This window comes from Dipodomys merriami, unplaced genomic scaffold, assembly GCF_024711535.1.
Source record: "Dipodomys merriami isolate MVZ:Mamm:240054 unplaced genomic scaffold, mDipMer1.0.p SCAF_59, whole genome shotgun sequence".
Taxonomy (NCBI): Eukaryota; Metazoa; Chordata; class Mammalia; order Rodentia; family Heteromyidae; genus Dipodomys; species Dipodomys merriami.
This window is the reverse complement of record NW_027206168.1, coordinates 2,231,672-2,253,085: the sequence shown is the minus strand read 5'-3', so window position 1 is coordinate 2,253,085 and position 21,414 is coordinate 2,231,672. Positions and strand designations below refer to the sequence as shown.

The 21,414-nt window shown below is 43.4% G+C and overlaps 1 protein-coding gene across 2 annotated transcripts in view; it reads left to right on the top strand.

Moving 5' to 3' along the window:
- Positions 1-330: 330 nt before the first annotated feature.
- Positions 331-21,414, top strand: part of Ndel1 (nudE neurodevelopment protein 1 like 1) — a 66,486-nt gene continuing 45,402 nt past the window's right edge. The window contains exon 1 of one of the 2 annotated variants that reach the window (XM_070001423.1): positions 331-362. The gene's annotated coding sequence lies outside the window, so the exon portion shown is untranslated. Of the gene's footprint in view, positions 363-16,995; positions 17,057-21,414 lie in introns of those variants that run through there. The other variant, XM_070001426.1, reaches the window with a different exon arrangement.

The following is a 21,414-nucleotide window of genomic DNA, read 5'->3' as shown; positions in this document are numbered from 1 at the left end:
CCCCAAACACAGGAATGGAGGCAGGAAGTGAGGGAACAAAAGAGAACAGATGATTGCTTCCGGACACCCCAGCCCAGCGGCTCCCAAGCCCAGCATTGGGAGACCTGAAGGCCTGGGTCTGGTGAGCTGGGCCTGGTGTCTCTTCTTCCTGTTCCCAAACACTAACATCTTGCACAACTCCATGAGCAATGTTGCCTCACCTCCAGACAGCTGCCCAGCCTTGCTGGCACCAACCACTTCCGGTCCTTGTGCCTTTTCTCTCAGCTGGTGAGACTCGATCTTCCTGTTGACGTCTGCTTACTGGGTTGGTGGGGACCCAGGGTGCTGTGCCTGGACCAGGTCAGCTGAGGACCCAGAATCAGGTGACCTGGGATAGTGGGGAGCCAGGGGGAGGAAAGGGGTTGGGCCAGGAGTAGGGGGTGCTCCTGGTGTCTGAGGACCCTTTCTGGATATGTGGTGGGAGCTTTCAAAGCCTGAGGTCAGTTCATTATGGCCACTACGTCTTGTGGCAGGTGACACTGTGTATTTGCTTTGTTGGTTTTCTGATAGGTACACACTGTGTGTCCTCATTGCCCAGATATTTTTGTGTGTGTGTGTGTGCCAGTACTGGGGCTTGAACTCAAGGCCTTGTGCCTACCACTTTCCCTTAGCTTTTTTTGCTCAAAGTTGGTGTGCTACCACTTGAACCACAGCTATACTTCTGGCCTTTGGCTGGCTAATTAGCAATAAGAGCCTCTGATTTGTCTGCCTGGGCTGGCTTTGAACCACAGTCCTCAGATCTCTAAGATTCCAGGTATGAGCCACCAGTGTCTACTTCATCTTCCAAATCTCACCTCGCTCTGGCTTTTTATTTCCTGGGCTGAGCTGGTTTCATTCCTTTGATCTGCTCCTGGGTAAGGGGAGGGGAGCTTCTAAGGTTCAGACAGGTTTATCTGGAGCTGATGGAGATAGAGGTCCAGCTGACAGAGAGGCTAGTGACAGACTTGCCTGCCCCCCTGATGAAATTGCTTAACTGATTATGGGCTAGTTGCTAACTTCTCCAAATGGCAAAACAGTTCTCTTTGGTTTGATTTTTGTGGTATGTAGGCAGGATAATGATTGTGAAGTTGTTCTACACACTGTCAGATTGAGCTTACTTTAATTTCATTTTCTGAATGGAACTAGATATATTTTCCCTTGATGCTATGATAGTTAATAAAATTTAACTAGTATAGATAAACAAAGTTTCTACGTAAGTCTGTGATGATGATGAATACTGGTATATGACTTTTAGATGTGTAAACAAAAAAAGTTTTTTTGGCGTGTGTGTGTGTGTGTGTGTGTGTGTGTGTGTGTGTGTGTGTGTGTTGGCACTGGGCCTTGAACTCAGGGCTTCCCATTCTTGCTTTTTTTTTTTTTTTTTTCTTGCTCAAGGCTGATGCTCTCTACCACTTCAGCCACATACCTATTTCTTGCTTTTTGCTGTTCAATTGAAGATAAGAGTCTTTCAGATTTGTCTGCCTGGGTTAGCTTTGAACCTCAATCCTCAGATTTCAGCCCCTTTGTGTGTGTGTGTGTGTGTGTGTGTGTGTGTGTGTGTGTGTGCGTGCGCGCACGCGCGCGCGTGCGCACTTAACTGGAGGTAAGAGTCTCATGGACTTTCCTATCTGGACTGGCTTCGAGCCATGATCCCCAGAGTTCAGCCTCCCAAGTAGCTACGATTATAGGTATGAGCTACAAGTGCCTAGCTGTCTTTTTTTTTTTTTTTCATACACCTATCAATCAATCCTGTCCTTTTTTTTTTTTTTTTTTTTAACAGATTCACAGTACTCTTCGTACTGGGGCTTGAACTCAAGGCTCTGAGCTCTCTCCTTTGGCTTTTTCACTCAAGGCTGGCACTCTATCCCTTGAGCCATATCTCCACTTCCAGCATTTTGCTGGTTAACTGGGATTAAGAGTCTAACAGACTTGTCTGCTCAGGTTAGCTTTGAACCAGGATCTTCAGATCACAGCCTTCTGAGTACCTAGGATTATAGGCATGAGTCATCAGTGCCTGGAAAACTTCTAATTTTACGAAAGCAACACAAAACTTATAATGAAAAGTAGCAACTGCTTGTCCCACCTCTGCATTTCCAAGTTCTATATACCCAGAGACAAATATACCCAGGGCTTATTTTAGTTGTTTCTATTTCCAAATAAGGTGTCTATATGGTTGTTTCTTTATCTGTGTTAGAAATCTATTGATTTCGCTGGGCACTGATGGCTCACACTTATAATCCTAGCTACTCAGGAGGTTGAGTTCTGAGGATCACGGTTCAGCCAGCCCGGGCAGGAAAGACCATGAGGCTCTTATGTCCAATAAACCACCAGAAAACTGGAAGTGGCACTGTGGCTCAAATGGTAGAGCACTCGCGTTGAGCTGAAGAGCTGAGGCACAGCGCCCAGGCCCAGAGTCCAAGCCCCATAACCAACCAAAAAAAAAAAAAAAAAAAAAGAAAAGAAAAGAAAAGAAAAGAAAGAAAGAAAGAAAAAGAAATCTATCAATTTCTTTTTTTTTTTTGGGGGGGGGTCCAGTCATGGGGCCTGAACTCTGGGCCTGGGTGCTGTCCCTCAGCTCTTCAGCTCAAGGCTAGCGCTCTACCACTTGAGCCACAGCGCCACTTCTGGCTTTTTTCTTTTTGCTTATGTGGTGCTGAGGAATAGAACCCAAGGCCTCAGGCATGCAAGGCAAGCGCTCTACCACTGAGTCACCTTCCCAGTCCCTCAATTTCTTATTATGAATGACATTGCCCTGCCCACAATATTGTTCCACATCCTCTTAATATTCCACAAAGTCTAGTTAATTAATATTCATGGTTATGCTATATATACACATTATGGTTATAACGTTCTCTGAGCTATGCAGATGATGATGACTATGATAAAGATTCTAATGTTTCCTCTTTGTCTATTTATTCTTTTCCTGGATTTAATAGTTGCTTTGGTTTTCATTGGCTGACTTTTATGCATACATTGCTGATTCTCTCTGAAGGGAGCTACTTAAAATTCCTGTCAATATGATCAGATACATTAGGTAACCTCTCACTTTCCTTCCCTCCCTCCTTCTTTCCCTCCCTCCCTCCTTCCCTCCTGTACATTCCTCCTGAAGCCTTATTCCATCACTCTAGTCTGGACTGGTGTCACTCTCAGCCTGCTGAGGTGTTGTTCTGGGACACCTCTGAACATCATCTTAGAACTTCCCTTCTTTTCTATGAATCCTCTCGCACTATTTAATTTTTATTATCATCAGCTTACTCTGTGTGTGCATGTATACACGAGTGTGTGTTAGCAGTGGGTTTAAATTTAGGGCTTCATGCTCTTGCCTGGCTTTTTCACTCAAGAGTAACACTCTACTATTTAAGCTTTTTTTTCTGGCTAATTGGAGATAAGAGTCTCAAAGACTTTTCTGCCCAGGTTGGCAATCCTCAGCTCTCCTGAGTAGCTCAGATGGCAAGCATGAGCTGCCAGTACCCTGTACTCCATCTTACATTTATGTATTGTTGCAAAATATGGGTAGCAAAAAAGTATCATTAGATTGGAATGCAACCATCTCCACTGTCATCTCCAGAATCTTTTCTCCTCTGCACTGGAGGCTGTGCCAATTTGACACCAGCTTCCTGCTTCTGCTCTGCTCCGTGTCCTTCCCTGTTTGGGGGGAAATACAACCTTCAATTCATAGGAGGAAAGTGTTTTGAGTTTTGATCATTTTCTTTTCTTTTTCTTTATTTTTGCTAGCCTTGGGACTTGAACTCAGGGCCTGGGCACACTATCCCTGAGCTTCGTTTTTGCTTAAGGCTAGCACTCTACCAATTGAAGCACAGCACCACTTCTGGCTTTATCTGTTTAGGTGGTAGTGATAAATCAAACCCAGAGCTTCATGCATGAGAGGGAAGCACTCTACCACTAAGCCACATTCCCAGCCCAAGTTTTGACCATTTTCAAAAAGGCATTTAACTTTGTTTCTCCATCCCCCATCATCTTATTTCCATCACTTGAGACTGACCTCAGGGACTTGGATTTGCTCTACTATTTGAGCCATGTCTCCAGCCCTTTGGCTTCTAGTTTGTTTTTCAGATAGGGTCTCACATTTTCTTTTCTGGGGTTGGTCTTGGACCTTGATCCACTTGGCTTGGCCTCTGGAGTAGCTGGGATTATAGGCATCCTTCCATTCTTATTTACTCTGGTTGGCCTCCTTGTTAGCAACTACATGTGCATTTGATGTTTGGGTGAGCCCATTTCCTATTGATGCACATTTAAAATTCTCACGAAAGCAGGGTGTCAGTGGCTCATGCCTGTAAACCTAGCTACTCAGGAGGCTAAGATCTGAGGACCAGGGTTCAAAGCCAGCCTGGGCAGGAAAGTCCGTGAGACTCTTATCTCCAATGAACCAACAGAAAACCAGAAGTGGCACTGTGGCTTAAGTGGTAGAGCACTAGCTTTAAGCTGAAGATCTGAGGAACAGCGCCCAGACCCAGAGTTCAAGCCCCACGACCAAAAAAAAAAAAAAAAAAAGAAAAAAAAATCTCATGAACAAGTTCTGTTGATTGCAACCACACCTAATGATATTTCCACAAAGTATCTGCTTAGCAATCTTTTTTCTTTTCTTTCTTTATTTTTGATGATGGGAATGTGGGAAGGAAGAAGATAAAGTCAGGATGAGTCCTTTTCTGGTTAAATTACTACCATTTCCAAATGAATGAATGTAGATTCACGGATATTTTCTAGAACATTTCTGTGACATTTTTCCATTACAAGGAGGAATGAAAACAGTCAGTCTGGCACTCTCCTTAGGAATGATGAGAGAAAGAGAGTGTACCTGAGAACTTGTAGCTGGAGAGAGAAAATCTGATAGGGACTGGCTTGAGTTGATGACCCAAATTGTGTCCTTGGCCAGGTGGCTCAGTGTCTCTGTTTTCTCCCTTGTAAGATGGTTTCCAGGCCCTCGGTATCTCTGACGTCCTCTAACTAGTACATGTGAGCCGGGCACTGGTGGCTCATCCTATAATCCTAGCTACTCAGAAGCTGAGATGTGAAGATCACAGTTTGAAGCCAGTTCAGGCAGACAAATCCAAGAGACTCTTATCTCCAATTAACTCAAGTAGTAGAGCACCAACCTTGAGTGAAAAGTCAGGCGAGAGTGCAAGGCCCTGAGTTCAAGCCCCAGTTCTGGTGATACATGCACATGCGTACACACACACACACACACAAACATACATACACACCTACTGTGTCACACTAGCAGTGTGACTAGCTGGATGTTCTATCTGCAGCTACTTCACAGAGCTGTTGTGGACGGATGTTTGTAAAACACGAGTCACAGGGCTTGACCCCTTACTAAGTGTTCAATAAATGAGAGCTATTTTTATTGCCCACTGAGTGTTATGTAACACAAGGAGAATTATGTCATCGCACAGCGTGTATAGGAAGAACTCTGTCTTCTCAAAAGTGGTTTCAGTGTTCAGTCTGCTGCTGGGACCAAGGCCAGGAGACACAGGACAAAGTCACCTCCCTTCTCAGCCTCTGTTTTCTGCCTCAGGGCCTGGCTCTTGTCCAGATGTGGATCCACTAAACAGACTCCCATTGAACACAGCTCAGAGAAACAGATACTGGTAGTCAGGGAAAGCAATAAAAGATACCACTCTCCAAGGAGAAAAGGAGGTTCTGGGTATCAGTGAGTGTAACAGATCAAAAGTAAACCCGAGATAGGTGATTCATCAATGCTTGGGATGCATTTAAGCTAAAAAGCAAAAAGCTGACGTCATTTCAAGTCATGATTAAGGAGCTTGGAGACAGGAGGTAGAAGAAATGGGTGGGGCTACAAGTTTTGCTCCCTGTAAAGCTTTTTCAGTGAAGGCTAGTGCTCTACCACTTGAGCCATAGCTCCATTCTCAGATATTTTTTGCTAGTTAATTAGAGATGAGTCTCACAGTGTTTCTTGCCTTTGGCTTCAAATTGTGAGCCTCAGATCTCAGATTCCTGAACAGCTAGGATTACAGGCTTGAGTGTTCACACTCTGCCCTTCATCTGACATTTTTTTTTTATTGTTGCAAAAGTACCTTGTGGTGCATATTGTGGTACAATCATTGCCACCATCATCTGTCCCTTGACTTTCTTGTTCAAGGCTGGTGCTCTACTAATGAAGCCACAGCTTCATTTCTGGCTTTTTGCTGGTTAATTGGAGATAAGAGTCTCACCAAACATTCCTGACCAGGATGGCTTTGAAGTGTGATTCTTAGATCCCAGCTTCTTCAAGTAGCTAGGATTACAAGTGTGAGCCATCTGTATCCAACTTCTGTTCTGTTTTTATTCCCCCAAAGGTGATCTATGTGCTACTGATGACGCAAAACAATTAGGTGGTGATAACAAAACAAAAGCAACCCACTATTGCTAGTCATGTATTTCTCTTATGGATTAGTAGGAAAAGTAGGCAGAAAATTCTATGAGTTCACAGTTGTGTCTGTTTAGGATGAGGCTAGTGAATGTGGGATTTAAGTTCATTTTTTAGAGACCATGAGTCAAACTGGATGCGGTGGTCACACCTATAATATTAGTTACTTGGGAGATAGAAAATGGGAGCTGATGGCTTGAGGCCAGTTCAGGCATAAAAAGTTGATGAGACTCCATATCACTCAATGGCTGGGCACTGTGGTGCATGCTTGGTCTCCCAGCTATGGGATACTCTTGTTATCCCGAGCCACAAGGGAAAGTCCATGCTGGAGGATCATAGGCCAGGCCTGTCTGGCCAGAAAGCAAAGACCCTACCTAGAAAATAATGTAAAAAGAAGCTAAATTGGGTGCTGGTGGCTTAACCTGTAATCCTAGTTACTCAGGAGGCTGAAATTTGAAGATCACAGTTCAAAGCCACCCCAGGCAGGAAAGTCCATGAGACTCTTCAATTAATCACTGAAAACTGGTAGTGATACTGTGGCTCAAGTGGTAGAGTGCTCGCCTTGAGCTAAAGACCTCAGGGACAGCACCCAGGCTCAGAGTTCAAGCCCCATGACTGACAAAAAAAAAAAAAAATCAAGCCAAGCCAGGCGCCAGTGGCTATAATCCTAGCTACGCTGTAGACTGAGACCTAAGGATTACTATTGGAAGCCAGCCTAGACAGGCAAATCCTTGAGACTCGTCTCCAATGTGTTATGCCCAGGTTGCAGGACCCCCCACCAAGAAGACCACCGAGAGTCATACTTTTTAGCTATTTTAAGGTTTTATTTAGACCGGCTGTAGCTCGGGCCTCGTCCTACACTCCGACACAGCAGAGCCTAGGAGGAGAGCCTCGTGCTAAAGATTTGCAGGGTTTATAAAGGCACACAACCAATCAGGTGTTTGGATTACCACCACGTGTTGCTCTGCTAGACAGAATTTTCTGATCTTAGGTTTAGTTTAAACAAGCAACAAGTGGTCACTGCCTCAAAACTTTAACCCTTCAAGTGAACCAGCAAAAAGATGTAGAGCTATAGCTAAAAGGGCACCAGGCTTGAGCAAAAAAGCTAAGCAAGAATTTGAAGCCCTGAATTCAAGTTCCAGTACCAGCACTATACACATGAGCACACTCGAGTGCACGTGCATGTGCGCACACCCACACTCACACCCACATACACACAGAGTCAATCAAAACCCAATTGGGAGGCAAAATACTAGGCCTTCCAAACATGCGCATGCTTTAGCCTTAAAAGTTGCTTTAACCTTAAAAGTTGCCAGTTGGGCTGGGAAGGTGGCTCAGTGGTAGAGTGCTTGCTTTGCATGCATGAGGTCCTGGGTTCGATTCCTCAGCACCACATAAGCAGAAAAAACTGGAAGTGGTGCTATGGCTCAAGTGGTAGGGTGGTAGCCTTGAGCTGAAGAGCTGAGGAACAGCACCCAGGCCCAGAGTTCAGGCCCCATGACTGACCCCCCCCCCCAAAAAAAAAAAAGTTGCCAGTGATTGAATATGGCAAAAGGGACTTTGCAAATGTAGTTAAGTTAGGGATTTTGAGTTGGGGAGTTATTCTCCATTACAGGGTGGATCTGGTACAATAAAAACATCTTTGTAGGAGGGAAGGAGTAGGAGGTAGATCGAGAGAAGGCAGTGATGGCTGAAGCAGTGATTGATTGGTGTGGCCATGTGCCAAACATTAGCCTCCAGAAGCTAGGCCAGGTAGGAAACGTATTCTCCTCAGGAGCCTACAATAGGAGTCACCACCTTGTTTTTATTTTAAAAGTAAGACTTCTTGTGGATTTTTTTTTGTCAGTCCTGGGGCTTGAACTGAGGGCCTGGGCACTGTCCCTATGGCTTCTTTTGCTCAAGGCTAGCACTTGAGCCACAGCGCCACTTCTAGCTTTTTCTGTTTATGTGGTACTGAGGAATCAAACCCAGGGCATCATGCATGCTAGGCAAGCACTCTACCCCTAAGCCACATTCCCAGCCCTCCTTTTGGATTTCTTTTTCTTTTCTTTTTTTTCTTTTTCTTTTTGTCAGTCATGGGACTTGAACTCTGGGCTTGAGCGCTGTCCCTGTGCTCTTCAGCTCAAGGCTTGAGCCACAGTACCACTTCTAGTTTATTGGAGATAAGAGTCTCATGGACTTTTCCTGCCCAGGCTGGCTTTGAACCATGATCCTCAGCTCTCCACCTCCTGAGCAGCTAGGATTACAGGTGTGAACCACTGGCACCTAGCTTTCCTTTTGGATTTCTGACTTGCACAACTACAAGAATAAGTATGTGTAGGTTTTTCTGTTTCTTACTGGCACCTGTCTCAACTTAGTTCTTCAAACTTGCTGGACTTGTTTGCTCATGGCTGGTGCTCTACCACTTGAGCCACACCTCCAGGCCTGCTTTTTTGCCAGTTATTTTGGAGATGGAGTCTTGCAGGCTTTTAAAAAAAATTTTATTTTTGCTTTGACTAGCTTCACACCATAATCCTCTGGGTAGCTAGGATCACCAATGTGAGACCCTAGCACCTGGCTAGTGTGTGCTGGGTTAAGCTACCAAGTCTGAAGGCACAAGAAATGAGCCACAAGACCCACAAATGGGCTAATATACAAGTTCATTATTTCTCCAGGGCAGAGAAAGGAACACCGGTCACCCAACCTCAGCATCTTAGGAGGGGGCTGGCTGGCCCTGACATCACTCATCACATTCAGCCCACTGGCCAGGAGCTGGGCAGGGCTCCCTGGGAGGATTCTTGGCTTGATGACAGGATGGGTGCTGACTTAAGAGTACTGTCAGCAATTGACAGTTCAACCTGTTCTGGTTCAGCCTGTTCATAGACCAGGTAAAGAAACAGAGCCCCAGAGGTGGGAAGTAACTGGAACAAAATCACCAGTGATGGGGGTGGATTTGGATGGGATGAATAAAGAGTTGAACTCCTCAGGCTGTAATGAGGAGCTGCTCCCATCACAGGTATGCCTGGGTTCCCACACCAGGGTGGGGAGCCCTGGGAAGGGGCGGAGCCTGTGCCTTTGGCTGGGGTAGAGGGTGGAGCTGGCTACCCTGTCATCACATTCTCTCTGGCTTTTGTGGCTTCCTTTCAGATCTTTTGATCAGGGCTATAATAACCACCTTGTGAACACAGATCTTTAGAAAACTGTGGAAACAGCAAGAATCCTGGAGAAAGGACTTCCCTGCTCTTCCCTTATCCTGCCCCCAGCACTTAGCAAATGTCAGCTCTCTGCCTAGTCAGCTCTCCTGCAGAGGGATGTATTTTTTTCTTCTTCTAGAAGGAACATTCTCCTGCAACTACCATGAAACCTGGCATGTCTCGTCTCTGCAGTTCAGTATTTAAGAGTTAACATTTGCCTCCATAGTGGAGCAGTCCTGAATAAAGTTCAGGGTCCTAATTTTGAGTAGAAAGCATTTGCCATATAAAAGCCAGAAGTTGGCTTGTGCCTGTAATCCTAGCTACTCAGGAGCCTGAGATCTAAGAATTACAGTTGAAAGCCAGCTTAGGCGTGGAAGTATGTGAGATTAACTCCAATGAACCACCAAAAAGCCGGAAGTGGAGCTGCAGCTCAAGTAGTAGGGTGCCAGCCTTGAGTGACAAAGCTAAACATAGGTTAAAAAGAAAAAAAAGCCATAAAACCATCATATTGTAATTTTCAAAGGGAACATGAAGACTCATGTCATATCATACACTAATGTGGAATTCCCACTGATAGCCCATATACTGCCATTTTAGTCTATGAACTTGCAATATAAATGGAGTATTATTCCTCTATTTATTTTTGGTGGTACCAAGGATGGAATTCAGGAGCTGGCACTTAGTAGATAGGTGCTTTAACTCTTAAGCAATGTCCCTTGCTCCTATTTGCTCCAGTTATTTTCAGGCAGGGTCTTGTGTTTTTGCCAGGGGCTAGACTCAGATCACAATCCTCTTATTTATAGCCTCCCTTGCAACTGTCGTCACAGATGTGTGCCATAGCACCAGGCCTATTGATTGAGATGAAGTCTCACTATTTTTGCCTAGACTGGTCTCAAACCACCATCCTCCCAATTTCTACCTCCTGGGTAGCTGGGATTCTTTGTGAGACTTTACAACATTAGACTACAGCCACTTCTTCCAGAGAAGAAATTCTTACATCCCAGATTATCTACAGTTGATGTTCTGGGTAATTCTACCATTTAATACTTGGAATATCATTATGTTGCTGGTTACTAGGTGTTTAAAACATCTGAAATTGAAAAGATTGCAGGCTAGAAATTTTAGGTCAGCATATATGTTAATCAGCTTGGGATAATTAGGGAGTCAAAACAGAAAGGAATGAGGTATTTTTTTGTTTTGTTTTACTAGAGTTCAAACTCAGGGCTTTGCCCTAGCTAGGCAAATAATCTACTGCGTGAGTGATGCCTCCAGCCCTTTAAGCTTGGTTATGATCATTTTCTTTTTCTTTTTTTTCTGCTCTGATTATTTTGGGGCTAGGGTATCATTTTTCCTTCAAGTGATCTGGACTGTGAGCCCCTATTTATGCTTCCTGCCATAATCTGGCATGACAGATCTATACAATCATGCCCAGCATTTTCTGTTGAGATGAGGTCTTGTGGACTTTATTCATTTTTTGAAACTCATATCTCTGCCTCCCAAGTAGCTAGAATTAGAGGCATGACCAATGGACACCTGGACAGAAGGAATGAATTTTGTGATTAAAGCTGCAGAATAAGGAGCCTTCCTGATTGAACTTTACTGCTAAAAGGACCCAGGTTACTTTTGTATCTCCTGGATAGTCACTTGGCTCAAAGAATGTATTTTTTAAGGCCTGAAATCTGTAAGTGTAAACAATAATGTAGATTTTGCAAAGAATGTTGAAGAGATTGTCTTACTTGCTTAAATTTGGATTTATTTTTATTTTTATTTTTGGTGGATCATGGAGCTTGGACTCAGAGACTTAGCGCTGTCCCTGAGCTTTTTTGCTCAAGGCTAATGCCCTGCTACTTTGAGCCACAATGCCATTTCTGCTTTTCTGGTTAATTGGAGATTAGAGTCTTATGGACTTTCCTGTCCTGGCTGGCTTTGAACCACAATATTCAGATCTCAGTCTTCTGAGTAGCTAGGATTACAGGTGTGAGCCACCTGGCACCTGGCTTGGATGTAATCTTATTTTAAAAACTTATTACATTTAGGATTGGAGGAATGGCTCAGGTGGTAAAGCACCTGCCTAGCAAGCATAAGACCCTGAGTTCAATATCCTAGTATTGCCAAGAAACAACAAAAACCACCAAAAAAATTACATGTTTAACACATTTTATATCAAAGTGCATAAAGGAAACTAAAACAGAAAAAGATGAGCAGGGAGCTGCTGGCTCATGCCTGTGATCCTAGCTACTCAGGAGGTTGAGATCTGAGGACTGCTTTTCAAAGGCAGGAAAAATAGTGGGACTCTTATCTCCAATTAACTATCAGAAAACCAGAAGTGGTGCTGTGGCTCAAAGTGGTAGAGCACTAGCCTTGAGCACAAAAGCTCAGGGACAGTGCCTAGACCCTGGGTTCAAGCTCCATGATCCACCAGAAAAGAAAGAAAAAAAGGTGAGAGAGATTTGTTTATGATCTCTTTTCCTAGAGAAGAACACTGTTAACAGTGTTTTGTGTGTCAATATTTCCACACTTTTTTTTTACTGCATAATCTAGTTTTTTGTTGTTGTTGTTGTTGGCCGTAGGGCTTGAACTCTGGGACTGGGTGCTGTCCATGAGCTCTTCAGCTCAACACGAGCACCTTGCTACTTAAGCCATAGCGCCACTTCAGTTTTCTAGTGGTTTATTAGAGATAAGAGTCTCACAGACTTTCCTGCCCCCAGATCTCAGCCTCCTGAGTAGCTAGGATGAAAGGCATGGGCCACCAGCACCCTGCTATCTATGTTTTTATATGTTACAAAGGTAGGATCCTCTATATATTGTTAACTGTTTTACTCATTAAACTGCCCATTGGGAACATTTTCATTACTGATATTCGTCTGTTACATTTTTGTTGCCAATCACATGCTATTTCACTTGAAGCTGTCACATGATTCCACTTCAACAATCCTATGGCCCTTCCCTTCCCTGCCCTGTCTTGTCCTGTCCTCCCTTCTTTCCTTCCTTCCTTTCTGTGTGTGTGTTGGTGTTAGGGCTTGAACTCAAAGCTTCATTCTCTTAGGTGGTTTTTTTTGCTAACCGGTAGCACCTTGAGCCTTGCTCCATTTTCTGCTTTTTTTTTTTTTTTTCTTCTGGTTCTGGGGCTTGAAACTCTGGGCCTGGGCACTGTCTCTGAGCTTCTTTTGCTTAGGGTCAGTGATCTACCACTTGAGCCATAGCGCCACTTCTGGCTTTTTAGAGTAGTTTATTGGAGATAAGTGTCTCAAGGACTTTCCTGCCTAGGCTGACTTCAAACTGCCATCTTCAGATCTCATCCTCCTGAGTAGCTAGGATTACATGAGTGAGCTACAGGTGCCTGGTTTATTTCCTGCTTTTTGCTGATTAATTAGCAATAAAAGTCTCTTAGATTTGTATGCCCAGCCTGGGTTTGAACCTGGATCCTCACATTTCAGCCTCCTGAGTAGCTAGGATTACAGGCATGGTTGTCCAGATTCTCTGTGTTGTTTGTATCTTGTAGTCTAATGTTTTGTTATTTATTTTTGTGCCACTGGTGTTGGAGCTTGAACTCAGGGATGGGCACTGTCCCTTAGCTTTTTCTTTCAAGGCTAGGATTCTACCACTTGAGCCACAACTCCACTTCTGGCTTTTTGCTGGTTAATTGGAGATGAAGAGTCTCATGGACTTCTCTGCCTAGGCTGGCTTCAACGCTCTATCCTTAGATCTCAGACTCTTGAGTAGTTAGGATTGTAGGCATGAGCCACTGGAACCTGGCTGTAGTCTGATGTTTTAAACTGTCACAAATATGTTGGATGAATTCCTGGTGAAATCTCTCCTTTACTATTGTACTTTGAGTGAACTGGAAGACGGAAGTAGAATAAGGTGTGTTTGATTAAGATGGAGATGCAATGTAATCCATAAGTTATCCACATGCATTTTTTGGGGTTGGGGTAAATAATGGATTCTTGTTACCTTTAAAATTAATTATTATTTATTGAAGTTCTAGATTTGAAAAGTGCTCTGATAGAAGAAAGAAAAAAAAAGAAAGAGTAGCAGACTGGGAATATGGCTTAGTGGTAGAGTGCTTACCTAGCATGCATGAAGCCCTGGGTTCAACTCCTCAGTACCACATACACAGAAAAAGCCAGAAGTGGCTCTGTGGCTCAAGTGGTTGAGTGCTAGCCTTGAGCAAAAAAAAAAAAAGCAGCTCAGGCACACAGTACCTAGGCCCTGAGTTCAAAGCCCCAGGACTGGCAAAAAAATAAAAAGAAAAAAAGAAAAAAAGAGTAGCAGAGGCAAGTAGGAGAACTTAAAAACATTCATTGAAAAATTTTATTAATTTAATGAATGTTAAATGTCTACCACATGCCAGATATTGGGACTAGAGAGAGAGGTCATGCTGTCAATCTAAATGCTACCTTAAATGCAAAATACTGAAAAACTTTAGCTAATTTTTAATTTATTATACTTTGTTATTATAAAAATACTGTACATAGGGGTTACAATTACATGAGCAAAGTAATGAGCACATTTCCTATCAAGCATTGTTACCTCCTCTTTTGTTTTTCCCCTACCATCCCTTCCCTCTCACCTCCACAACTATACTCCCTACCTCTTGCCTAAATTGTAAAGTTTGTTTTTCAACATAGTGTCTTGTGTATCTCATTGTTACAATGGGTCAACCTGTATCCCTATTTAAGCATTTTGTTTTTTCCCTTCCCCTCTCCAAATTAGAAAAGTATATATACAAGATGTAGGGCACCGACATCAAATACAATTAAAACAGGAGTTAAACCGTGGGGGAGGAACATACAAAGAAACAAAAAAAAAATCACATGCTACATTATAAATACGTTTGAAACAATAGCAAGAAAGAAAAAAGATATTTATGACCTTATCTTGGGGTTCATTTCCCTTAAGGTCATCTTATCTGGTCATATGTACATAGCTTTTGACCTTTTCTGCTTATCCCAGACATATACCAGTTATTGCAAATAAGGGAAACCATGGGACCTATGTTTCTTTGGGCCTGGCTTACTTCACTTAATTTTTTTCCAAGTCTTTCCATTTCCTAACAAATGGGGCGATATCATTCTTTCTGATGGAGGTATAGAATTATCTATCTATCTATCTATCTATCTATCTATCTATCTATCTATCTATCACATTTTCTTGATCCATTCATTTACTGAGGGGCATCTGGATTGCTTCCATATCTTAGCTATGGTAGATAATGCTGCAATAAACATAGTTGTGCTGGTAGCTTTAGTATGGTCTTGTTTGTGATCATTTGGGTAAATGCCCAAAAGTGGGATTGTTGGGTCATAGGGGAGTTCTATGTGGAGTCTTTTGAGGAACCTCCATACTGCTTTCCAAAGTGGTTGAACAAGTTTACATTCCTACCAACAATGCAGTAAGGTTCTCTTTTGGCCACATCCCTTCCAGCATCTATTGTTGTTAGAGTTCTTGATTATAGCCATTCTAACTGGGGTGAGGTGGAATCTCAATGTTGTTTTGATTTGCATTTCTTTTATGGCTAGAGAGGTTGAGCATTTCTTCATATGTCTATTGGCCATCCTTCTTTCCTCTTCAGAGAAGTTTCTCTTTAAGTCTTTAGCTCACTTATTTATCAGGCAGTTGTTTCTTTGAGGATTTGTTTTTGGGGGATTTAATTTTTTGAGTTCCAAGTATATTTTAGATATGAGACCCTTATCCATTGTATGGCTAGTGAAGATCTTCTCCCAATCCGTGGGCTTTCTATTGATCTTGCTAGCTATGTCCTTTGCCATGCAGAAGCTCTGCAACTTCATGCAATCCCATTAGTCCAACTTTTCTTTGATTTGTTGTGTTTCCGGGTCTCTATTAAGAAATTTTTGGCCTGTACCAAGGAGACCTAGGGTTTCTCCTACTCTGTCCCGTAATGTTTTCAGGGTGTCTGCTTTGACACCAAGGTCTTTGATCCATTTGGAGTTGATTCTGATGCAGGGTGATATATACAGATCTAGCTTTAGTTTTCTACAGGTGATTAACCAATTTTGCCAGCACCATTTACTGAAGAGGCTGTTTTTTTTTTTCCATTCCATTTTTTTTAGCTCCCTTATTGAAGTTAGATGGCTATAGGTCTGTGGGTTCATTCCTGGGTTTTTGATTCTATTTCATTGGTCCTCAGGTCTGTTCTTGTACCAGTACCAAGCTGTTTTGATTACTATGGCTTTGTAATAGAGTTTGAAATTTGGTACTGTTCTTTCTGTTAAGGATTGTTTTTACTATTCGGGGTCTTTTATTGTTCCATATGAATTGCTTCTTCTATTTCCTTGAAAAATGAAGTTGGAATATTGATAGGTATCACATTGAATTTGTAGATAGCCTTGGGAAGTATTGCCATTTTCATGAGGTTGAGCCTTCCGATCCAGGAGCATGGGAGGTTTTGCCACTTCCTAAGTTCTGCGTTGATTTCTCTTTTCAGGTTTTTAAGGTTTTCATCGTAGAGATCCTTCACTTCTTTAATTAACTCCTAGGTATTTTATTTTTTGTGGGGTATTACAAAAGGAGTTGCTTTCCTGATTTCAGCTGTGCTCTTCTTATTGCTAATTTTTATTTATTAGGAACTATTGCTGTCTGGAATTCCTGTTTGTCTTGTGTGTGTGTGTGCATGCACACACATACACTGAACCTGGGGTTTGAACTTAGTGTCTGGGCACTGTCCTTTAGCTTTTTTACTCAAGGCTGGTGCTCTACCACTTGAACTACAGCTCTACTTCTGGCTTTTTGACGGTTAATTAGAAATAAGAGTCTTATGGATTTTCCTGCCTGGACTGGCTTTGAACTGTAATCCTCAGGTCTCAGTTTCCTGAGTAGCTGGGATTACAGATGTGAGCCACTGGTATCAGCATTTATCTATTTTTTTTGTTTCCCTTGTACTTCTCCCTCCTCCTGTCCCCTACATGTTTCTTTAGGAAACTTCCAGGGAGAAAGGGACTTAGTCTCTTTTGTTGGTTGTTCAATCCGTGAGTCTAAGAGCAATGCTAGGCACTGGATAAATATTTGTGGAACAGGTGAGTACATGATCTTTGATCCTGGTATCTTTGGTCCTGGTAACTTCCACTCATTGGCTAATGAGTGACTAAAATTGCCTGATACAATCAGTCCAGGCTGTTAAGAAACACCTTGTTTCTTTTCAACCGTGTCATTTCATTACTCCTGTTTGTGGGTAGGTAAGCCAGTGCCACCTTGTCTATGTAAAGGTATGTGAACAGATATCATTTTTTCCGCCAGGGACAGTCACATTGTTTATGTAAGTGTGATGTCAACAGCTCTGAAGGTTGCCAGGTGTTAACCAAATCAGCAATTAACTGTCGGCCATCCTTTCAAGGGAGGGCTGCTTCCACTGTGGGGTGTAGGAGGGCTTGACAGTGAACACTGGAGCTTGGTTGACCACAGATCTGCAGCCAGGAAATCTACCAGGTTCCAGACCTGGAGGAAGTCCACCAATCAGGTAGGTGGCTGGGAAAGAAATCAGGAAAAGTTGAAGAAGATGCATGGACATGTAGCAGAGGATTTGTTTACTAAGTCTCTGACCTGTGTGAGGCTCTGCTTGGGGGTGGAAGGAGTACTTACTTTGGGTGTCAGAGGAAGCTTCCTGGAGGAGATAGTTTATGAATGAGACTTCAAAAGGCTCAGGCCTATAATCCTAGTTACTCAGGAGGCTGAGATCTGAGGGTCACAGCTCAAAGCCAGGCCTGGCAGGAAAGTTCATGAGACTCTTACCTCCAATTAACCACCAGAAAACATAAGTGGAGATGAAAGTGGTAGAGCACTAGCCTTGAGCTAAAGAACTCAGGGAACAGGCTCTGAGTTTGAGCCCCATGACCAAAACAATAACAACAACAACAAAGAAATCCTCAATATTGGAGCATACACACACACACACACACACACACACACACACACACACACACACACACACACACACACAAGTTGAGGGAGAGATGTTTGGGGAGGGAGTAATAGATAAATAAGAGACATGATTGGGAAAGATACATGAAGAAAGAAATAGGAAATGAATGAATTTACTTGAGAGAGTCTATCAAGGGAAAGTCATTGGGGTTTGATGATTGCATGAGCAAAATGGAAGCTGGGTAGGGGGATAATTACAGGAGATTTGATGAAGGCTTTGAGCCTCACTGACTAGAAGAATAATTATACCATTGGCAGAAACATGAGAATTGTTTTGGACATTTTAGCCAAGGTAGGAGAATCTGTTTTGAATGTATGCACTTAGAGCTGGAGGTGTGACATTGGTGGATATTGCAGAAGATCCTGAGCATCTAGCTAGTCTCTGAGTAACTTTTTGTTTAGGCTCATCTGTGCCCATAACCCTAAGCAAAACCAGGCTAAACCAAGTCTGCTTTCTTTCTTTCATTCATATCTCTATCTTTTTCCTTCCTTCCTTCCTTCCTTCCTTCCTTCCTTCCTTCCTTCCTTCCTTCCTCCCTTCTTCCCTTCCTCTCTTCTCCTCCTCCCCCTTTCTTTTCTTGTGCCAGTCCTGTTTTTTTTTTTTGGCCAGTCCTTGGGCTTGAACTCAGGGTCTGGGCACTGTCCCTGAGCTTCCTTTGCTCAAAGCTAGCATACTACCACTTGAGCCACAGTGCCACTTCTGGCTCTTTTTGTTTGTTTGTTTGTTTATGTGATACTGAGGAATGGAATCCAGGGCTTTATGCATTCTAGGCAAGCACTCTACCACTAAGCCACATTCCCAGCTCAGTCCTGGGGTTTGAACTCAGGGCCTGGGTGCTATCTGTGAGCTTTTGTGCTCAAGGCTAATGCTCTACCACTTGAGCTATAGCTTCACTTCCAGCTTTTTGCTGGTTAATTGCAGATAAGTGTTTCACGGAATTTCCTGCCTGGGGGGCTGGGAAGGTGGCTCAGTGGTAGAGTGCTTGCCTTGCATGCATGAGGCCCTGGGTTTGATTCCTCAGCACCACATAAGCAAAAAAGAAGAAAGCCGGAAGTGGCGCTGTGGCTCAAGTGGTAGAGCGCTAGCCTTGAGATGAAGAGCTGAGGAACAGCGCCCAGGCCCAGAGTTCAGGCCCCACGACTGGACCACGCCCCCCCAAAAAAAGAGGGCTGGGAAGGTGGCTCAGTGGCAGAGCGCTTGCCTTGCATGCATGAGGCCCTGGGTTCGATTCCTCAGCACCACATAAGCAAAAAGAAAAAAGCCGGAAGTGGTACTATGGCTCAAGTGGTAGAGTGTTAGCCTTGAGCTGAAGAGCTGAGGGACAGCGCCCAGGCCCAGAGTTCAGGCCCCACGACCGGACCAAAAAAAAAAAAAAGAATTTCCTGCCTGGCATACTTTGAACTATGATTCTCAGATCTCAGCCTCCTCAGTAGTTAGGATTACAGATGGAAGCCACTCGTGCCTGGCTTGATTTCTTTTTCTTTTGCAGCAAGGTCTTCCTGTGTAGCCCACATTAGCCTTGACTTGAGAGCCTCCTGTCTCTGCCTACCAAGTGCTGGGATTATAGGTATATAACCATCATGCCATAAACTTATATTCTGAAGGGTCTGCTTAACTGAGTTACAGGTTTCACATCACAGAAATCTCATGTATCACCATTTGTGAGTGTGTGATATGGTCAAAGTCGAGCTAGTGGAGCTAGTAAGAATTAGCTAGAGTTTGGGCTTGTACACAAACCTCCCCTAAGAAAGCTGATCATCCTTCATGCCTTCCAGTGGTGGAACCTGGTCTCTGCTATATCACAGAGTTTGGGAGAGTTTGGAATGATATTACTTTTTAAAATCTTTATAAAAAACTTTGTTGGTTGTAAGGCTTGAATTCAGGGCCTGGGCACTGTCCCTGAGCTTTTCTGCTCAAGGCTAGTGCTCTACCACTTTGAGCCACAGCTCCATTGCTGATCTTCTGGTGGTTAATTGTAGATGAGTTTCATGAACTTTGCTGCCTAGACTGGCGGGAACTGTCATTCTCAGATCTCAGCCTCCTGAATAACTGGGATTACAGGTGTGAGCCACCAGTGCCCAGAGCATACATGTTCTTAAGGAATATGATTTGACCTCTTTGGTTTAATCCAAGAAAGACCTTGTATGGGAAGGGAACCACTGCACCAGCAAATTACTTCCTAATGGTTTATGTGGAAGTATGGCACAATTTTCACCTGATTAATAACTTCTGCTGACTTCATATAACTCTGCTTCCTTCCTTCCTTCCTTCCTTCCTTCCTTTCTTTCTTTCTTTCTTTCTTTCTTTTTCTTTCTTTCTTTCTTTCTTTCTCTTTCTTTCTTTTCTTTCTTTCCTTCCTTCCTTTCTTTCTTTCCTTTCTTTGTTTCTTTCTTTTTTCCCTCCCTCCCTCCCTCCCTTCCTTCCTTCCTTTCTTTTTGTTTCCTGAAAGTACAAGTGTTTGAAATCAGGGTCTTGAACTTGCTAGGCAAGTACTCTACCACTTGAGTCACACCCCAGCAAGGGGAGTCTAGGCTGATGTTAAATTCATGATCCTTCTGTTTCATCAACTCTTTGACTGTGATTGTGGCTACCATGACCAGCTTCTGCTTTGTTCTGAGGCTGTATCCCATCTTTGTTGAACTGTTTTCCCTGGATTGGGCATATAAAAAACAGGAGATAGGCTGGGTGGCTCACGCCTGTAATCCTAGCTACTCAGCAGGCTGAGATCTGAGGATTGTGGTTCAAATCCAGCCTGGGGAGGAAAGTCCATGAGACTCATCTCCAATTAACCACCAGAAAACCAGAAGTGGTACTGTGGCTCAAGTGGTAGAGTGCTCACCTTCAGCTAAAGAGCTCAGGGACAGTGCCCAGGCCTAGAGTTCAAGTCCCATGACCGACCAAAAAAAAAAAAAAAAGCAGGTAGGAGATGGGGTAAAATTTGCTGTTACCCTCTCCAGCCCAAGGGCCCATCATTTCTAGAGAGGAAACTTGATAACCTGGAGGAAAGAGATCAGTACACGGCCTTTGACACTTCTAGGGCTTTGCCTAGCAAACTAAACCTAAGCATTAAGATGGGGCTAACAGGGATTGGGGGTGTGGCTCAGTTGGTAGTTAGCCTGTGAGTAAAAGTGGCAGGTACTAAGAGTCCTGGTCTCAAATCTAAAAAAAAAGGGGGGAGGCTCACACATTGACTCTTAGGTGAACTGTGTAGGAGGTCATCAACCTGGAAGATGACACCAACATTTTCAGAGGGGCCCCGGTTAGCCATTAGATGACTGTTTCTTAACACTTCAGCCAGGAGCCAGAACAAGAGCTACAAACTTTGTTTATGGTTTCCTCTTGGAGTAGGTCTATTCCATCTTGGCACCAGGTTTCAGGAAAGTCTTCATGAGTCATTTCCCTGCCTGAGATCTCATCAGCCTGAGAATAGCTTCTCAGGGAAGCAGAGAGCCTGAGTTTCCAAGATGTCCCAAGGCACTGTACAATTGGAAAGTGGATAAAACCTGCTTGGGTTTAAACCTTAGTACTTCCATGTTTCAGTGTATATGTATATAAATATATATGAATAATATAAGTAATATAGTTAAAGAAAGCACTTAGCACAGTGCTCTAGCCCAATAGCTATTAGTACTCTCCTGCCCCACCTTGCCTGTACTAGAGCTTGAACTTGGAGCCTGGGCACTCTCCTTGAGCAGTTTTTCTCAAGGTTAGCACTCTCCACTTTTGGCATTTTGCGGTTAATTGTAGGTAAGTGTCTATGGACTTTTCCTGATCAGGTTGGCCTTGAACTGTGATGCTCAGATCTCAGCCTCCAGAGTAGCTAGAATTACAGGTGTGAGCCACCAGTGTCCAGCACCTGCCCCCTTTTATGTGCTAGAATTGAGACTTGAACTCAG